The following is a 19,779-nucleotide window of genomic DNA, read 5'->3' as shown; positions in this document are numbered from 1 at the left end:
GGACTGATCGAGAGCTTCATCACATGGTGCAGCAACAATCATCTGAAGATCAATATCAGCAGAACCAGACCTTGTGGTGGACTACGATGATTCAAATACCCATGTTGCTGCAGAGAATTTACAAAGCCTAAAACATGGCTGCTTCACACATATCTTCAACCCAACAACACAGAAGATCTTTACAATCAGCACAGTTTAAGTCTTCTTTCCATCTTTTTTTAGTCCCAATTATGGGTTACACTCGAACCAGTGGTTAGTGCAGGGTATATGCAGGTATACGGTGTATACCCACTTTTCAGTCGGCATTGCATATACCCAATTACAAATCCCCTCTGATGCGCACCTTTTAGTAGTGTGCTGCAATTATTTTTTCATAGGATGGCAAAGGCATGACCCACCTTACTCTGCCTCTGATTGGCTACTATTCGTTGTTGCCTTTTTTGGTTGGTTGCCAATACGTTGCCAATGCCATCCTATGAAAATAAATGTTGCCTGTGGTCTATCTGTTTGCCCTGTTGGATTATAAACTCAATAATTAGATCAATGATGGAAAGAAGGAGATGAAGGAAATATGAAGCAAACAACAATCTGCTTTCGGAAAAAAAAATGACCTTGCGATGCTGTGTTGGCGCTATTAGACAGCAGCTCAGCTAACGATGGTGATGCTAACATTATATTGGTGCTAGCCAGCAGCAGCTAACAATAGCTCAGTCCCTTCTCCCGCTCATGGATCTGTTGCTGCTGCTCTGTCCTTCTGTGGCTAATGTTAATTTTATAATGATCGTTACTCCCTGCAGTCAAGCAGCAGAAGTTAAGTGACAATGTGTAAATACTACTGGCACATATTTGGATGAACTAAATATGCAAAAGTAGTTTTACATGTCAGTGTTAATAACAAAGGGAGTTTATCCTTTGCTGGATGGGTCGCTTTAAAAAAAATGGGGCATAAATTAAGAGTATACCCACTTTTTCAGGCACCACTACACCACTGCCTGCATGTATGCCCTATATTTCCCACATTATAACTCAATAGTATCATTAGACTTTCCCTTCCTGCTTAATGCTGATTTTTTTCTTACACCACTGTCCCAGTTTGTAATGCAGACCAAGACCTTTCAACAGCAAAAGCACAAAGTAAAACTGCATTCTGTACACTATCTATTCAAATGTATTAGAAAAAGTGAAAATGTGGCTTTACTTGGCAGACATGCAGCATGTGAATAAACTTTATGTCACTCTCATATTCTGTAGATATAATAGTAAGCTTAGTCTAGGTTCACAATGCAGCATATGACGTGCACTTGCTATAATTAGACTCCTGGAGAGAGCTTTATTTAAGACGGTAAGCTTTACAGATGACATTTCAATTTTCAGTAGAAGAGCAGGCCAGCATAGTTTGAAGACAGATGGCTCCACTTTCAAAAGCTTCTTACTGAGGTCTTACTGCAGTGTTTTATCATTACCTTATGTCTTATGGTGATGATCATTGCAAAGATATTGATGAGTGAGTGTCTGCAGACACCAGCTTCCTTGCCCTAGATTTCATAAAATGTTCCTTTTAGTCTAACTGCGTTTGTCTTCTTACAGTATGTGTGCCTGCCATACTGGCAAGCAATTTTAGTCTTTAGAAGAGCGTTCCATCAGTGCCAGAGACAAAAACCTCACAAGCCCGCCCAACACATCCCTGACATTTTTAGGAAATCAACCCAATTTGCCTGGCAGATTGTGTTTTATCTTTATCTCAACCTTCCCAATCATTGTAGTCCATTTTGCCCAGGGTATGGTGCCTCCTTGCCATCACTTACCTGAACTCTTTTTCTGTTTTCTTCCCCTGAAAGCCAAATTGAAACAAGCACGGATTAACTCAATGTCACTGCAGCTTTGTCTGTGGGATAATGGTTGACAATGAGCTCTGCAGTGACAGCAGTAAATGATGCCAATTTTCTCAGAGAAAGGGAAGATGATAGAATGAGAGGAAGAGAAGAGTTTGGGGAGATAGTTTAAAACCCTAATCCAACTTTGTAAATCAGAACGCTCTGGGTTCTGCTGAGTGTTTGTCCAGCTGAAGTGATATATATCATCCAATCATTGTGGTGCAGGCAGCACAAATGCTGACTGAGGATATGTGACAGAATGGTATTTAGAAGATTTGATGAAGAATGTCACATTTGAGTGAAAGGAAAATTTGATAAAAAGTATGAAGACACTATTGATCCATCTATTCTCAGTTAATAGGCTCAAGCGCTACACCACATAAGCAATCACTATATTAATAAATTCTAGGTGACTATAGGATTATCCAATGTAAGAAAAGTGATCTTTTGTAGGTAGTGATCTGTCTGCCAAACTGCAAAAACAGCTCAAAGCGTTAATTTTTTAGTTTAATTTCACTGCAACATGAGCAAGACTGCAAATGGTCACGTTCACACCTAACCATACATCATTGTGTGTTCTGAATATCTATATTCTCGCAACTTCCATCCACATCCAAAACCTTGACATTTAATTTATCCATTGCGTGTTCCAGCAATAAAGTCTACAGCTCTCCAGATGACTTTTTCATAGCTGTGTATATTTCCAATAAGTGCCAGACTTACAATCTAAGCTTATGATATACCTTTAGAGCCGCTATAAATTCTCAGGGCTATTGACATGTTGCTGAGATAACTGTAACCAAGCTAAAGTGTTGGTATCCTCCATGAAAGCTAATGAATGTACTGTAAGTTGGTCAGTATGTTTACAAACACACATATAGCCAGGTAATTCGATAACTTACACAAATGCAACAATATGCATGCATCATTGTAACTTGGTGACTTTAAAATCTATGAACACGTGCAGCAGGTCACAAATCAGACTTCTTCCCTACCACAACCTTATTTTGGAACCCGGCATTACTTTTGAATACAAGATGCTGCTTCCTGATTCTCAGAGTGCGTGTGATGGAGGGCTGACAAAGTACAATGAGAGGCAGGCCCTGTAGTGAGAACACACAGCTTTTATTAATTGCACAAAATTGCCAGAATTGTACCAATATTCAGAAGTTCAGCAGTGAAAATTTAGTTATTTAGACTTATAGAGGCTAGTTTGCTTCAGTTTCACTTGAAGTCTGATGATTTTTGGTTTAAACCAAGAATAGACCGCTTTCATCATGCCACTGCCCCTGTCTAATGTCTTTTTCCAGCACGAGTATACATGCAATAAAGTTGATTAGAAACCTGGACACATGATTGCAGTACATAAGACCAATAAATGGTCTTTCTCCAAGAACAATTTATCTGTAGAAGTTTGATTTCTCTAAACCTCTTGTCCAATTACTAAAACCAGGTTCCTTGTACATGTGACATTTAAGAAATTGTGCTGCAAGCTGACTGTAACCCTGTTACATTAATTGCATGAAAACAGACTGATGGATGAGTGCCATCGCTTCATCATAAAACAAAATGAGTAAACTGGCCAAAACACTGTGCTCTCTCTCTAATGTGCTTTTAAATGCTGCAGTAGATGTTTCATTCACAAATGATCATTGGGGAATTCTATAATTTGATACATTTATATCATTTACTGTATAAGCAAGACATCTGAATTAAGAACAAAGTAACAGGAATGTGTCAAGTAGGACAGCATGGTTTGAATGATGGCATCTGTGCCTCAGTATCAGTCTGTCAGTGCACAGTACTGTATATGCCGTATTGATGTCAGAGATCATGTCATGTAGCAGGGCACATGGATGGATATCAACATGAGGAAACCATCGTACTCACAGGGACGAGATCAGTTGTTCGGTCAGGTCAGATATCCAAACATACTGAGTCATGTCAAGAGGGTGGCTCGGAATCAAACAACACTTCTTCTTGATAGCTGTCACATTTGTCTCTATTGGATCTGTCAGGTCACCTAAAGAAGCAAGAGGCACAGTAGGACATAAGTGAAAGGAAGTTATAGATGATGCTTGTTCATATCACAATAATCTGCCAGCTGCAGACTTCTGAAGGAAACTACAGGAAAGGAAAGTGGCATTTCTGTGGTGTACAATTTTGAATGCTGAAGACTTTATTTGGCCTGTCATGAGATGTATCTGATTCCACAAGAACATGGTTGGACATGACCACTGTGGAATTAAAACATCAAACATTCAAGCTGCACTGTAGAGTGCAGTCGGGAGCAGAAAAACAGTATTTTGACTTTCACTTTGGTAATTATACCCTTCTGAATCTTTTATAAGAGTCTGCAGAATTAAAGGATAGGCAAATCAGTTTGAGGGAAAATATAACGATAGGGACATCAGGGTCAGATGGAGACAGATTCCAATCCATGATGTTTTCAGACAAGGTTTCAATGGAATCATGTGTCTTATGAAAGGAGGGAATAGCTGGTGTCTGATAATGCAGCATTAATATATCTCCTCATTAAAATTCTACGACCATGTCAGAGCACATGTCCGCCCAGAACCCACTGCTGCTTCTCATCCTAATGGGAGAAGATAAAAGCAGAGAAACAGAGAAAGGTAGACACAACAAGATTTCATAATGTTTATTTTGGTAAAATTGTGTGTTGTGGCTCCAGGCTGAGCTGGCCGAGGTGAATAAACAAAAGCAATTTTGAAGTCTCAATGCAATTAGTGCTCCCTCTACAGAACAATACATCTTTCTGCTGAAACAAGGCTCTTCTTAAGGTCTGCGTGTCTGCCAGGCGTCTGTCTGTGCCAAATCAGGCGGCTGGGGTAGAACACTAAATGACACAAAATCCAACTGGCTGAGAGAGAAGATGCTGCAGTCTTATGGCAATGGACAAGAGACAGCAAATTAAACAGTGTCAGTGTGATACTGGAGAATAAATGCTGTGCACACAACAAAAAATCACATTGCTTGTTCCCTGAAAATGATGATGCTTTGCACTTTCTTCTTTAAAAACCTTTCTGTTTGATGTGCAACTTATTTAGATGGTCCATTCACCCAAATACAAAAAAACGGGGGCCAAGTTTTCAGATATGAGATTTGTGTTTGTGCCAAATTTCAGACAACCCGAAAACAGAATGCATCCACCCATGGCTGTCGCCAGTGCACCATGTCACTATTTTCCAAGCAAGTTGAGCTGTCACAGTCTGCAGGACCCACAGCTTCCATTGGGAATACAGCCATCAAGGTTTTCGTCATGTGGACACGGGCTTGGTCTCATCTAATGTGGGTTGGAAATCAACAGACATGAGAGGGTTGGTCGAAGCACAGAATGCTACTAGGTATTTCAGCATCATTAGCCTCTTGAAGTCAAATCAGTAGTAGGCCAGCCTATAGGCTATAAAAAGAAAATCCAAATCATCTTCCAGGTCAGAAGACATTGTGCAGGCCTTGAGTTTGATACATGATCTAGAGCGACTGGATCATTGTTTCTGGAAAGACACGATGCTGTTTGGTTTTTCACTTTACAATGCAGTGACAACACAAATGAAAAACGAGCAAGACTTGGTAGAAAATTTTGGCATTATGTTCATTTTCAGTTACCAGTGTTCATCTGTTGTATCAGTGCCATTTTAAGTTAACACAGGAGCTGCAGCAGTCGGTAGGGCCAGTTCAATTTATGTTTTTCAGTGCAGATTGAAGAACTGTAGCAAGTCTTGAATGGGCATTCAAGACTTGTTATTTTCGTAAGCCAGCTTTTCTGTGTAGAAAGGGTCTTTATTGGCTCAGTAGTTTCTCACTTGTGAAGAAACAGCCCTTGGTGAGCATAACCAGACCTTTGAATAAAAAAAAAAAACAAAAAAAAAAAAAAAACAATCTCAGATGTTGTCAATGATTCAAGGTCTGGAATAGAACTAAGACACCCTCGGGGAAAGATAGAAAAGAATTATGGCCAAATAGGACTGCTTGATGCTTTTCTTGGAATGCTAAACTATGAATTAGAATAAACTAAATAGGCTGAAAGGAGAGTTTGCCCTTTTTTGACAAACAGTTTCAGTTCTTACGTGACATGATTTTTGCCTGTGACACAGTGACAAGCTGCAAAGCATCTTCCCAAAATCCCATTAACATGCTCTTTCTGCAATGAGGGGTGTTAACTAAGCCACAGCAATTTCCTGACTTCCTTGGTTGTAGCGGTTAGCTGTGCACCTCTGCTTTGATTCTGGCAGCACAATATGCTTAATGAGATTCCAGAGCCCGCAAGCTGCCTCTTCCTAAACCCACCTACAGCAGCCCGATTGCCCACACTGCCTCGTGGTGAGCCTAACATTGTTCAAGTGTGAACAAGCATGAAGCTGTAAAAGTTCAACCAGAAATCAGACAGTAACAATTTCACGCTGTATAATTGAGACACTGCTGTTGCGTGTAGCATAGGTCATCAACAGCTGTCGCTCTAGATTACGGTTGATGTAACAGAGTGAAACATGGCACACTGGAAAAGGGTTTCTCTAACTGTGCGTGGACACAGAGCTCCTTTACCGTCCAGCATCTTGCAGTAGTGGTCAGGTTGTATTTAATGCAGATTTACGGCCTGAGGTTACACATGGAGACAAGTGGGCTTGAAGGTGATGAATATGTAAATCAAGGATGGTCAGTCTTATTGTTATGATACATAAGTTCAGGCTCTTACCTATGGCGATCTGTTTTTATTTGACACCTAAGATACTGCAATATCACTGCCGTGGCCTTCAGTGTCTTGATATAAAACAAACAGTGTGCATCAGCATCAACACCTCAAAAAAGACATGAGCTACCAAGTGCTTAATTAATTAATTAATTAACTAAGTTGTGTGGATTCTGAACATTTTTCCAAAGAACTTGCATCGAAGTAATAAATCAAGAATGCATCCTGTCACTGTTAAAGGGGTCAATCAAGGTAGATGGAGGAGGACAAAATATCATGTGTGAGTGTTTCAACTCTGCGTCCAGCGTTTAATGTTAGTTAATTATGAGCAGGATCATGGAGTCAACATCTCTTCTGTCAGGGCCTGAATTGTATGAAGGATTCATTCACATGAACACAGCAGTATGGGAACAATCAGGAGTTACTGAGACACTGAATAACACTGTAAATCAAACAGATATATGTAATCACACTAATGACTACAATGAATTCATTAGGTTGCCATATATGAGATAAGACACAGAATATCAGCTGTACACGCACACTGTTGCTTCAGATGATAAATGATAAATCACTCGTTAGTCATCTGATCTGAGCCACAGAGAACACATCTGATCCCAAACCAAAGCCACAACTAGACGTCTGCAAGAAGAGAGCTGCTCTGTTCCTCTGGAATTACATTTTATTTAATCTTCTTGCATATCAGTTGCTGAGTGCAGCCTGCTTTTAAAATACGCAAGGAAAAGATGACTGATTAGTGGAACCTAGATTTAAATGTGAATTGGATGAAATGTGAAGTGGATGTCTGTTTTCTCGCAAGCACCCTTTACATCCTACTCCTAGAGGACCACACGTTTGTGTCTCTGACCTGATACTGTATGAATACAACATAGCTACTTACCGATGCACAAACACACATAACAATGGTTTAATTCAATCAAACTGAAGGTTTTGAAATTATTATGCATAAAGCCATCATATAGTATGTCTGCCAAGCACTCAAGTAAAATAATATCCTGCTCTCATTACTGTAATACATTCCAGACATCAGCACAACCAAGTTTTCAACTAAAAGGCAGACCTAGATCCAGGCCAGCATAGTACATGGCTCCAAAAACACTTGATCCTACACTTCCCATCTCGTAACTCAAAAGCATCTTTATTTAACTGCCCCTGTCTGGCAAACAGCCACATTTTTAATACAAACTTTCTGTTAAGAAGTTGTCCCCACGCCAAAAAACCCAAGTGGTGAAACTGGAGTAATTTTCTCAGATTTGATGAAGCTCCTCCAGAACCACAGAGGACATACAACTGCTTTCCCAAGCTGAGCAGTTCTAAAAATGATGACAAAATTGACTTGTACATGTAAAATCATTGGAGTGCCACTTTAGTTCAACAGAGAAACAGTTCACAGAATGAGTCACAAGGGCTTTATTAGTCAGTGATGCACTTGCACAAGCCAACATTTAAGGACTGAGGAAATCCATAAATCCTGGGAGTTTCCACTGACTTTGCCTTGTCTTTCACAAATCTCTGCACAGCCTCCATACACTATATACTCTTTCTTACTATTATTACCACGTGGAGCTAAATCATCAAAGAGCCGGTGTACTGTCCTTCCAAATCACATCCAATCTCTCTCTGCAAACAGACCTGTCATAATAACATGGCAGGTTGCTGAGTATACCACGACATTATATATCTGGAGGGATTTGCACATGACAACTGAGCTACAAATGAGGTGTCTCAAAGACTTGAGGTCAGAGAGAATGCTACGCACGTCCCTCTGCCCTGCTGTTGGCAATGTTTTGATCCGAGCACTGGGCGGTTGGACCAGGGCTGTCCCTTTGAATGCTAATGAATGATTTCTTCAAAGAAGCAGCGCTCCCTAAAGTCACCTTACACTATTGGGCCTGATGTAAAAGACAACTTCACACAAATACAGTCTGCGCAGACATCAAATGACTGGCCTTATACAAGAACAACGTTTTGCACAATAGACATTCTCATGGCTCAGCAAGCCACTGTGAGAGCACACAAAGTGACTGTTTGGTTCATGTGTTAAAGCGATGAGGGCAAGATTGAGCTGTGGGGAGGATACAGTATCTGCATTGAATTGTAGGGAGGACTCCAGTGAGGCAGCTTCCTTGGATGCTTATTGCAACTTTGCTTGAGATCGAAAACAGCTGTTTACTCTTTCCCCTCCTAGATTTCAGTGCTGATCTCTTCTCCTAATATTCTGTCCTTTTATGTCTATTGTTATTCTCTCTGAGCCCAGATCATTATGGACTGTATATTTTATTATTTGAATCTATCTCAGTGTTTTGGAGGTAGCTTTGCTGCTGTCTGTTAGATAGCACCCAGCCTGGTCTAGCCAAGTCTACCAGCGCTACCGAAACACAACCTTGTTAACTGGGTTACAATGGCTTGTGATGCAAAAGGGATGTCTCTGCTAAAGACACATGTCCATGAGTTAGAGGATCTTATTTCAGCTAATGTAACTTTAGGTGTCATGGACACTCCTGTTAATGGTAGCCACAGCCTCACTTCATCAGTAGTTGAGGCAGAGTTTTTCCCTACTGAGCGGTGAGGATGCAACCGGTTGTTTGGCACACTTCGCAGTCACCCCAGCACGTTCGACAATAGTGACTGAGAACTTGTCAGGTTGCAGGTGATTAGAGAGCCTGCTGTGGGTACACTTAGTGAGAGTTGTTGTAGAGTGGAATACACTAGCTTAGTAAAAACATCCTGCCAAGGAAATCTTAATAGTGCAGACCATCAGATTGATAGCCCAGTTAATAACATTGAGACTGCTTCCCTCCCCTGCCACTTTACTTAGAAATTATCTTCCCCTAAACCTGTGAATCCCAATAATCTAATTATCACCCCCATTACTGGCAGTGATGAAGTGTCCAAGAAAGCACCTGGTATATTTTTACAAAACAAAATCACTGCTGCATCCCTCCAACTTCACATATGCTGACCTCTAAAACCTGGAAGTACTGAAAACTGCAAAAATAATAAGACTCTCAACTTTGTTTTGACCAAATATCAGATCATTATCTACCAAAGGCCCTCGATGTTTATTTTGTCTCTCCCATGGTTCATGGACCACTTATTAAATTTAAAGTGATACTGGCTTGTCCTTTTAATTTTGGGACTGATGTTTTTGCTACCTGCCACATTGCCAACTGTAATGGCCCTTCATGAATAAATGTGTCCTGGCTCCTTTCTTGACAGCAACAGAACCTGTTGAATAGTATTGCTAGTGTAACAGTGACTACAGCCCCCTTACTCCTAGATTGTCTGAAAAAACTACTTTTGAGTCTCTGGCCTGGTTTTCAAGTGGCTTTTCAAACAACATACATACATACATACATACATCATTATTTTCTGATGTGAAATATGGACTCTACCTTATATATTGCACCCCCCCCGACCAAATTCTGTGTAGTTTCAGAATTAATTTCCGTTGCTACACTGATGATACCAAGTTGCATCTGCCTGCAAAAGGAAATGATGATGCTCAAATTGGAAAGAGGCTTGTTTATCTGCTGTGAAATCCTGCATGTCATGTAATTTCCTGCTCCTAAATTCCCATAAAACTAAGATGCTGGCCATGGCCCCTGCTTGACATAAAATAACAGTAAGTCTCAACAATTATGTGATCTCTCAAAGCTCATTAGGCAATTTTAGCTTTACTTCACTGACTCCCTCACCATGTCAGGTGAGGCTTTAAGGTGCTCATGATGACTTGAAAATTGTAAATGGGCTCGTCCCTTCTTATCTCTCTGATCTCATTAAACCTTAAGTCCCATCCAGTGCTCTCTGCTCTCAGAATCCTGGGCTCCTGTCTGTCACCACAGTTACAAAGAAGTTAGCTGGCAGACATTGTTGATGCCTTTAAATCTACACTGAAAACTCATGTTTTTGCTTCAACTTTCAATTAGTACTTATCCTTCAGTACATCAGGCCTCATACCTGTTACCACTTTATTTCTGGTGGGTTGGTGTCATTCTCAATGAATCCATTAACATTAGTACTTACAGTCCATATTTATCCTGCCCAAGACAGTTCAACTAACAGACTGCAAACTTTGTCCTGCCCAGTTGTCCTTCTGGATCTGTCCACTTATGTTTTACAATCTCATTCTGTCATTGTAATTGTACATTTTATGATTTTCTGTTGTGAATTTATTCTGTACACACATATATTGAATGTTATATGCATAGATTTGAAAGCCCACAGAGGTAAATTGTGATTTGTGATACTTAGCTATTTCAATAAAGTTGACTTTACTTGACTCATCCTGCACTTACAACACCGTGGTTTGAACTGAGAATCTAGCTCAACCCAGTGGGGAAAACATGAGATGGATGAGAATAGACTCAGTTTGCAAGGAAGACAAATATATTTTTGAGCAAGCTTTAGCAAACTTTCTGAACAAACACTGTGACACAGAGCTCAGTTTCCTTTTCTTCCTGTCTCGGCTTTAATCATATACTCACACACCAGCGCACCAAGTAACACATTGTCTCACCCACTTAAACTGCTGTTTTCTGAGTGCCAATGGTCCAACTTTCCTCTCACTTCTTCCAGATATACAAGCATATGTACAGTGTTGCATTGCAATATGCTGTAGGCCTATACTGTCTTCTGTGACAGGTCTGGCATTTTAGTAAAACATTAAACATGTTCTTCTGGCTTTTGAACCACCTCTGTATTGAACCTACTGCATTTTTACAATGCTGTAGGCTTTGTGCAGGGGAGGTGAACCTGACCTATTGTTGGCTCTATCTTTAGCTCTGCAGCATCGTTGACACAGCTTGTGGATTGCTTCAGTGGGCTTTTGCTTCATAATTCATCTCTGTTTGAGGAAAATCTGCTTGAGAGGAATTAATGTTACCCTGGCTCAAACCACCAGTCATTTAATCATTCTCATGGCACTGAACAGTTGCAACCAGTTTCAAGTGTGCTGTAAAGCCATGTACATGGGGTGTTGGGATGCTGAATGGTCACGGATATTTGATATTTGAAATTGTTTTATGATTACATTGAGCAACTATACTAGGTGATGAATGCCTATGAATGTGAAAGTATTTTTACCCAATGATCTGCTGGGTTGAGAACACAGTAGCTTACTGCTCTCTGTGCATTATAGTGCACATAGCCGAAATGCATATTTGATCAAAACTGAGTTCAAATCATCATCTGAATTTTTGACATCTCTTTTGCCATAAAATATATATTAATACCTTGAACATGTTTGATTTCAGTGGAAATTGCATTTCAAATTAGTAGTAGCAACTAAATGGCGCTAAAAGCCAAACTGCAGTTATTGGACTGGTTTGGGAATAAAGTTCTTCTGTCGGGAAACGATAATACCATTGCTGGAGAAGAGGGTCTTAGTTTTAGAGAAGTGTCAACAGAATGCTAGCGATAAGACCTAATTATATCAAAATAAAATCCAATAGTAATACTACAACAACCGTTTAAGCAAATTTAAAAAGAGATCTACGATATCTCCTCAAATAGTGGCTGGGACCTTCATTATCTTCAACTGCAGAGGGTAACAAACCTTTATTTGAAACAGTCTTGTATTAGAGGCAGGCCTTTATTTGAAGTAGGCTTGTAATAGAAGCATGCCTATATTTCTAATTAATTGGTCATATTTTAGTATGGAGCCTTGTTTTGGTGCACTCCCATTTGCCCTGTTGAAATTACTTCATTATGTTGTTAATTCAAACTCAACACTTCCTATATCTGTTTCAAATCAAAAGTCCCAGAGTGTTTTTATGAGAAAGAAACCTTTTATTTCTCAACATGTTTTTTTGTGTGAAATATTTGCAGGACCATGTTGTGGAAAGCTCACTGATGTGTAAGGCTCCCATTGGCATTTGAAATGTAGTTACTGCTATCTTTGGGTACTTGGATTTTCCTACAAAATTAATATTGAGCTCAGAAATTAACACACATATAGCACAGTAGGGGCTGAAATCTGACAGTAACACTTACACTAGGTATTACACTGGAAATGGAAATGGAAATGGAAACACTATGTGTAGTTAACCTGCACATAATATTAGAGCCACTGGCAGTTTTTTCAACCCTTGCTTTCTCCTCCAGCCATTATTCGAAACATAGCTTGTATGCAGCATAAAGCACGTGAGCTACATCATCATCAAACTGGCTGAAATAGGCTGAAGAAAAAAACATACTATTTATTTTATCTGCCGGCTGTAGCTGTATGTATAACTGAGAAACGTTCATTTTGATGAACTGATATCTTAGTACTGTTCCACACAATTAAATGAGGGAGTAGCTAAACTCGTATTCATTTATTATATTGATTTGAATATAGATATTAATAGCAGGCATATTGTCACAAAGCAGAACAGAAATTTTCTAAATCTCACCCATAAATAATTTAAGTTTATGTTTTTTAACAAACCAGTTTAAACTGCCAAAAGAACGCCCTTTGTCTGTAGCTAATGTGTTTCCCCTTGCATTTGTTGATGTGTGCCGCTCCTGCTCTTTTTAGGTATTCTGTCTATGCTTTTTATTTCTTCGGGCAAAAACATCTGTCTACAAGGACATAAAATGAAGCTATTACTATATCTAATTTGTTACAGCTTGCCAGGTAGTGTGAAAACTTGTATCCTTTTGCAGAAGCTCTGAGATTACATGACTGAAAACCGCTCATAGCATGAGACGGAGCCATTGTGAAGAGCTGCAAGACAGTGAGAGACCTGTAATGTGTCACAGCACACTGTTTAACACCCCGACAGTGTGATGCATTGGAGAGATGAGTCGGTGTATTTATAGTCTCATTTGCATGCAAGATATATGATGAAGCCGCATACAGTAATTGACTGTGTAAGTTGAGCCCTCCAGTGCCGTACATGAGATGGAATATTTTAGCTCATGACAAGTACACAAGGGGAAGATGCATTATGTATGCAAGGGTAATACCACATTTAAAATTCCAAAACTCTTTGTTGTTGTAAAATCTGTTTTGGGAGAATATTGGGATGAGGCTTACATAAAGAGCCTTGGCCTGAAGCTCATGTTTGTCTCCTGTCAGGTTGTAATGTACTCGCTTATGTATGCAGAATGTAAATGAAAGTGAGCTGGATTACATCCAAAACAGACTTAGAAAATAAGCTTAATGACATCATTTTATCTCGCATCATACAGCCATGCAAAGCTGCATGATCAACTGACTGTGGATTAGTTTTGCACCATTTCTCCTCACTCCACCTTTAACATTTTTCTGGTTAAACCATTACTCAGGAAGTTCTCGAAAAATCTTCAAGTACATTTGCGTCACCAGAAGGACAGTTCATGCACGGAGGTGGTGTTGAAGTGGCAATACTGCTTTTCCTGCTGCAGAGGGTCAGTCCTTCACACCAAAGGATGGCATTTAAAAAGGTCAGTCTATACAGTATGAATACATGGCGACTCTTTCCTGTAGTTTTCACTCTTTCTTAAGGCAAACAACCATGGGGTTAAAACTGCATTAGGAAATCTAATATGGAAATCAATACACATTTTGTTTTGACTGTTGCTGCAGTTTACACATCAGGTTTGGAAAACATCTCTGAAGTATTACGAGAAATTTGATGAATCATGTCTGATGCTGGAGGCTTAAAAGCATCACTTGCTTTACAAACAGGGTATGCTCAGACCATTTGGACTGTTTTAATTGGCTTTCAAACAGAAAGCCAATTAATTTGTCATCAGATTTTAATTAACATCAAGCCATTTTTATTAACATCAAAGGCTTATTCACTCAGAGGCCATTTATTGCCCATTGATAAAAAACAGAGTATAATTAAGGTTAAGTCCTGCCACATTTATGGATTTAGTGTAAGTTGACTAATGGATGGATACACTGGAAGTTGGTTTGTAGTGATGGTGCTGACTTGCTGCTGATGCCCGTGGACAGATCTCAGTTGCTAAGTGCTTCAGTGTGACAGCCAGCCACCAGACTCTGCTTCCTGTCAGGGTTAATCACAGATGATGAGGGAAGTTGTCATTTTAATGCAGACATCTGAAAACACTGAAAATGCCCCATTTAACACAGATTTAACACTGTAATACGCAGATAAAAAATATTCAGCCTTTCTATCTCTTCTTTTGTTTTCCATCGGGTTTGTGTCAGCAGTGGCCGGAAATGGAAATCTTGTTTTTGCTGAATTTTGGGTATTGAGATTTTCACCTTGGTGCAGTGATGTAGAAATCTACTCAGGATGTGTTCGGTGCACCTTCACAAACCTCAGTGTGGTTTGTTGAACTGGTAACCACACACCACAGTGATAAAACTCAAATTCAGGGATTTGATTTTGGTGTTGTAGAAAGGAAAAAAGCGGAAAAATATGTCCTCCATAAGATTGTGTTTCGGGTCATTCTTATTTATTTATGACGGATCCCCATTAGTCCTCACTGCAGTGAAGACTATTCTTCCTGAAGTCCAAGAATTTACATTTCAAACTTCAAACATGATACAATAAAAATACAACCATTACCATTAAACATAACTAAATCTAAACAAAAATGATCTGAGATGTAATGGAACTCAACCCCTAAATTACTGAAACAACCAGAACCAAAACAACAAAAATGATTCCATTTTACACACTCAGGATGCACAAGGAACTCAATATGTATTTGTGAAACTGAACCAAGATTGAATCTCTAATCTAATCTAATTTATGGCATTGAAATACTCTGTAAAACATTTGAATTTATATGGTTTGACTTTCCCACTTTAATTTCAATTTGCAAACATTAATTTAATAATCTATTTTTAGCAGGTTTATACATTCAAAAATGGAACCTGTTGAGAGAAAAAATCCCAATGACATATTCAGTTGCTTATACTTATGCTTATTCCCTCCAGACTTGTAGGTTTGCTATGTTTTCCAGTTAAGTGATGCGTAACCACACACTGGGTGAGTGGAGCTGGTGAGTGTACACCTGCTTTATGTAAATGGACAACCTTTGTATGTCACAATCTTGCATTAGTGTTGGCATTAAATATATGTCAAAGCAGTGCCTATTGACAGACACAGATAAAACAGGATGTGCTTGCTGTCTCCCTCTCAGCAGTCTGGTTGGCTCAGACCCCTGAGCCCAACAGACTGCATACAGTGCAGCAAGGTGCAGAACTGAGGAGAAACAATAAAAAGCTTCAGGCTGTTAGCTATAATGGCTTTATGCTTAACTCTAGTACCTGCTAATTATGTTGTCTTCGCTTGATTTGGTTTGATTCTTGTTTTTGTTTCTGTTTTATCTTGTTTTTGCTTTTGTTTTGTTGCCAAGCACTAGGCAGTATTCTAGGCTGCCAACTTGTACTGGACATAATTCAGTGCATCACCGAGCTCCCAATGCTTCTCATGTACCTGGAGACTTATAGAGGATGGATAAAAGACCATTGTTAAACTATTCATGTATGTCACAATATAATTTATTTGGAATAATAATTCTGTTAACTGAGAATTACATGGAAATCTTAACTCAATTACATCAATGAGCAGTTCTTAGCAGTTGCTGCATTTAGGTCTTCCACACCCCAACAACACATGAAATGCAGGACAGGAACTTTGGTTCCAGTTGTCCAAATGTGCTTTAAACAAAGAGCCATCCACCTGACCTCAGCACTGTCTCTGCTGTGCAGTACCATTGCCTGTTCATCCCCCAAAACACAGAGGAAATGCAGCTACAACCTGAGAAAACAGGTCAGAAATCTTGTTTATTGTGCACCAGAAGGAATATTTGAACGTGATCCAGGTGGCGAATTAGTAGCACACAAGCATATTTATCTACTAAGAGAACGGGTCCAAACAATAAGATTTGAGAACAGTCCTAAAACATGTATTCTGCTACAGAAACATTTAAGATTAACTATTGAATAAAACGTACAAATCAAAAGATAAATATATAAAATAAATATTGAAAATTTCACAAATGAATGAACTGCAGTCAGTCATTTTCTATTTGTTCAAATGTTTTATCAGTTCATTCATAGGATGAATTGCATTATGTTAAAGCAAGTTGATTGAAATAAATCCCTGATCAACATCTCTGTACCAAAGTGACCCACAGACACATGCTCAGGTGAATTTCTGACTGTGTCATATTTGATTAACTTTTTGAAAACATACAAAATATTCAGCTGGGCATTCACAATGTCAGTTGAATGTGACTGAATGGCTTTCGTTCTCTTTCATGAAAGACTGATATTTCTTAATAATATGCTGCATTCTGTTTGCGGACTGCTCCAAATTATCTGCTGGTGGCAATAACCGAAGCACAGAAACACCCGAAAGACCCCAGAGAGACATGACTGAAGAAACAGGGTAGGTTCTTTCTGATGGCTCACTGCATGCATCAGCTCCTCTAATGTGGCAAACGAAAAGTTGCTCCACATTTCAGTGATGTGGGACTGTTTTTGTTTGGCAGTACTATATATGCCATCATTTAATTAGATGGAGAAGAGCGCATACATCTATCAATGGCTCCTTTGATCAATAAAACATGAAAAGCTTTGTCAGCAGTCGCTCAGTCACGCTCTAAAAAAAGACCACTGCTGTTTTTTTGTTTTTTTTATTGTTATCTTTTCTTTTTGATTACTGGAACTGGGAAATATACTTCCAGTTGCAGATCACTATTATTTTTTAAGTTTAAGTTCGAAGAATGGCTTTGTTTTGTTGTCATTAATCGTCAGATATTTTTCCAACCATGTGGCCTCTTAGAGGTAGTTTATCCATTATTGTTGTGGGTTGTTTTTTCTCTATTTACTACCTAGACACACTGCTGCAAGAGCGTCAACATTTCACCAACAGCTGTCTTTAAAATACATGAATCCATGTATCACATTTTACATCCTCAGATCGCTGACAGTGATATTAAATAGTCACCTGTTGTGTTGAACAGTGTTTTCAAATAGTCTTCTGCTATTGAGAATTACTGTGCATCATTAAACCCAGGCAGCAATTCCAGAAAATGGTGTTCTGTATCAGTCTGTAATTCATTTGATGATAACATCATCTTTACATAAAGCGCAATTAACCCAACTGGGAGTCTGAAAGGGAAATTAAGGGAAAACAAAATATTTTCCCAAGACAGCATGTGATGTCAGTGTATGCCCCCACTTTAGATTGATTGCAATTCTCTTTGCTGCATCTTCAAAGAGTTTACTTCAGACAAACATTAATTTATACATTTCAGATATTCTAGATCCCTCACAGACAAAGTGAGATATAAAAAGCAGATTAATGCACATAAATGTGTCATTTCACAAAGGGGTTGACTGATACAGGATCTTGCATGCTAACAGTATAGAGATTTTTATTCTTTTTCTCATGCAGATGTTCAGTATATTTGCATTGCATTGTTTGTTCAATATTACACAGTAAAACACATTTTGTGGAGGTTTAACAAACGCTTTTAATGAATTCATATCATATCATTTGAATTCATAACATTTTTTATCCTGTTTGCACCCATGTTTCCGAGTCTTCTTGTTCCCTACCAATGTTAATGCATTGCTGCCTTCTTTGGTGCATTACCAACCATGTGCATGCTGTGTGCATGTGGTTCCTGGGGGCGTTTGCAGAAAACAAATAAAATGGGAACCTACGCATACTAAAAAGACGCCCCATGGCGCTCAGAGCTCAGATCTCTAAAGAGTAACTAATAACTTGAACTAATGGAAGTTACCTGATGGTGGTGTTGGAGATAAGATCAGGCTGAAAATAGTTTATGATAAATATCCATGGCAAAGCTCATGTGACTGTCACCAGGAATTACATCCATATTGGACATTTGAGCACTTCATAATTTGCATCCCACCACTAGCTGAACAAAGACTGTTCAGCTCATCTGAATTACTTTCACATCATCGGAACAAACAGCTGTTCAACAAGCACAGCCAACTCCATATACAGTAACTGTTAACACTCAACTCGAAAGGCTGTGTAGGCTGCAAAATGTTCTGTCTGTTCCTGCTATTGTGGTTTTAAATGTGCAAAAGATTGAAAACTAAATACATTTCTCATGCTTGTTTAGGATTCAAAAGTGTGCTCGATACAAATGCCAGTGTCAAACAAACTGCCATTCAAGCACCTTCCCAGCGAAAATCATAGCTAACAAGTCTATCACTCACAAGGCTTTGCGCTTTCAATAGGCTAAATAGAAAGCGAGAAAGGAACTACAGGCCATAAAACCATACAAATAAAACGCTGGGAGTTTGTAGAACACAGCTGGGCATTTTTTCTTCTTGACTCCTTGAAAATAGCCCAGCCGCCCTTCTATTCTCAGTCAATACTTTTTAATCAAGGCAGGCACTTTTCAGGTGGCTGCTGTCTTTTTGAGGATGACTATGCTGAGAGGCTTTTCCATCAAATGTCTGACACTCTTGAATAGGGGTTAACGCTGAGATTTTTTGGTTTTAATTTCACATTCTGTTAGAGTCCTTGATAGGATGATGGCTCAGGAGTGACTGTGAGCTGTGGGATGAAATGCATTTATGAGTCAGTGATAACCACCTTGCTCGTCAGAGATACAGTTACCTTTTCTGTGCTTCCAGTGAACAGCAACTCATATAACTTCCTGCTTTAGTTTCATGCCATTATACATCTTCTCTAGTGGTTGCATGCATTTTTTAGAGCTTGAAATTGTATCAAACCTGCAAATACGAAAGTACTGAGAATATTCATGAATGAAATAAATAAATGGCCATTCCTGTACTAAAATAAAATTGTGTCTTAAGCGTTTAAGAGAGCATTATCAGCAACACTGAGCCATTAGGAAATATGGAGCTGCCAGAATATTGTCAGTACATCACTCTGAAATGACTTGGTTGTTCTCTGAAGTTTGAAGTGCATCAGCATGAAACATTTTGGCAGCCTGCATCCTTGTCTGGCAAAGGTTGATGAGATGACAAAATGAATATTTGATGATAATTGTTGTTCATAAGTTTGATGCGCAATCATGCTTGTGTAATTGTTTGGATTTCTTTTGTTCCTCTCGTCACTTTGCTGCTCTCCTCCTCTGATATTTATCTGTGTTTGTTTGGAATCATGAAAATAAATATTAATATTCTGGGTGTGTTAATATCATGGCTGTTTGAAAATGTTCCATGTTAGCACAGGGGGAATAACAACCTGGTAAATCTGGTCTACTATGAAAGTT

General features: G+C 39.1%; 1 protein-coding gene across 2 annotated transcripts in view; it reads right to left on the bottom strand.

The window, feature by feature from the left end:
- LOC139342397 (leucine-rich repeat and fibronectin type-III domain-containing protein 2) overlaps positions 1-19,779 on the bottom strand; it is a 138,765-nt gene that overhangs the window by 64,490 nt on the left and 54,496 nt on the right. The window contains exon 3 of one of the 2 annotated variants that reach the window (XM_070979478.1): positions 3,765-3,897. The exons of the other annotated variant lie outside the window; for it this stretch is intronic. The gene's annotated coding sequence lies outside the window, so the exon portion shown is untranslated. The remainder of the gene's footprint in view (positions 1-3,764; positions 3,898-19,779) is intronic. 2 annotated transcript variants of the gene reach the window in all.

This window comes from Chaetodon trifascialis, chromosome 14 (assembly GCF_039877785.1).
Source record: "Chaetodon trifascialis isolate fChaTrf1 chromosome 14, fChaTrf1.hap1, whole genome shotgun sequence".
Lineage (NCBI taxonomy): Eukaryota > Metazoa > Chordata > Actinopteri > Chaetodontiformes > Chaetodontidae > Chaetodon > Chaetodon trifascialis.
This window is presented reverse-complemented; position numbering and strand designations above follow the sequence as displayed.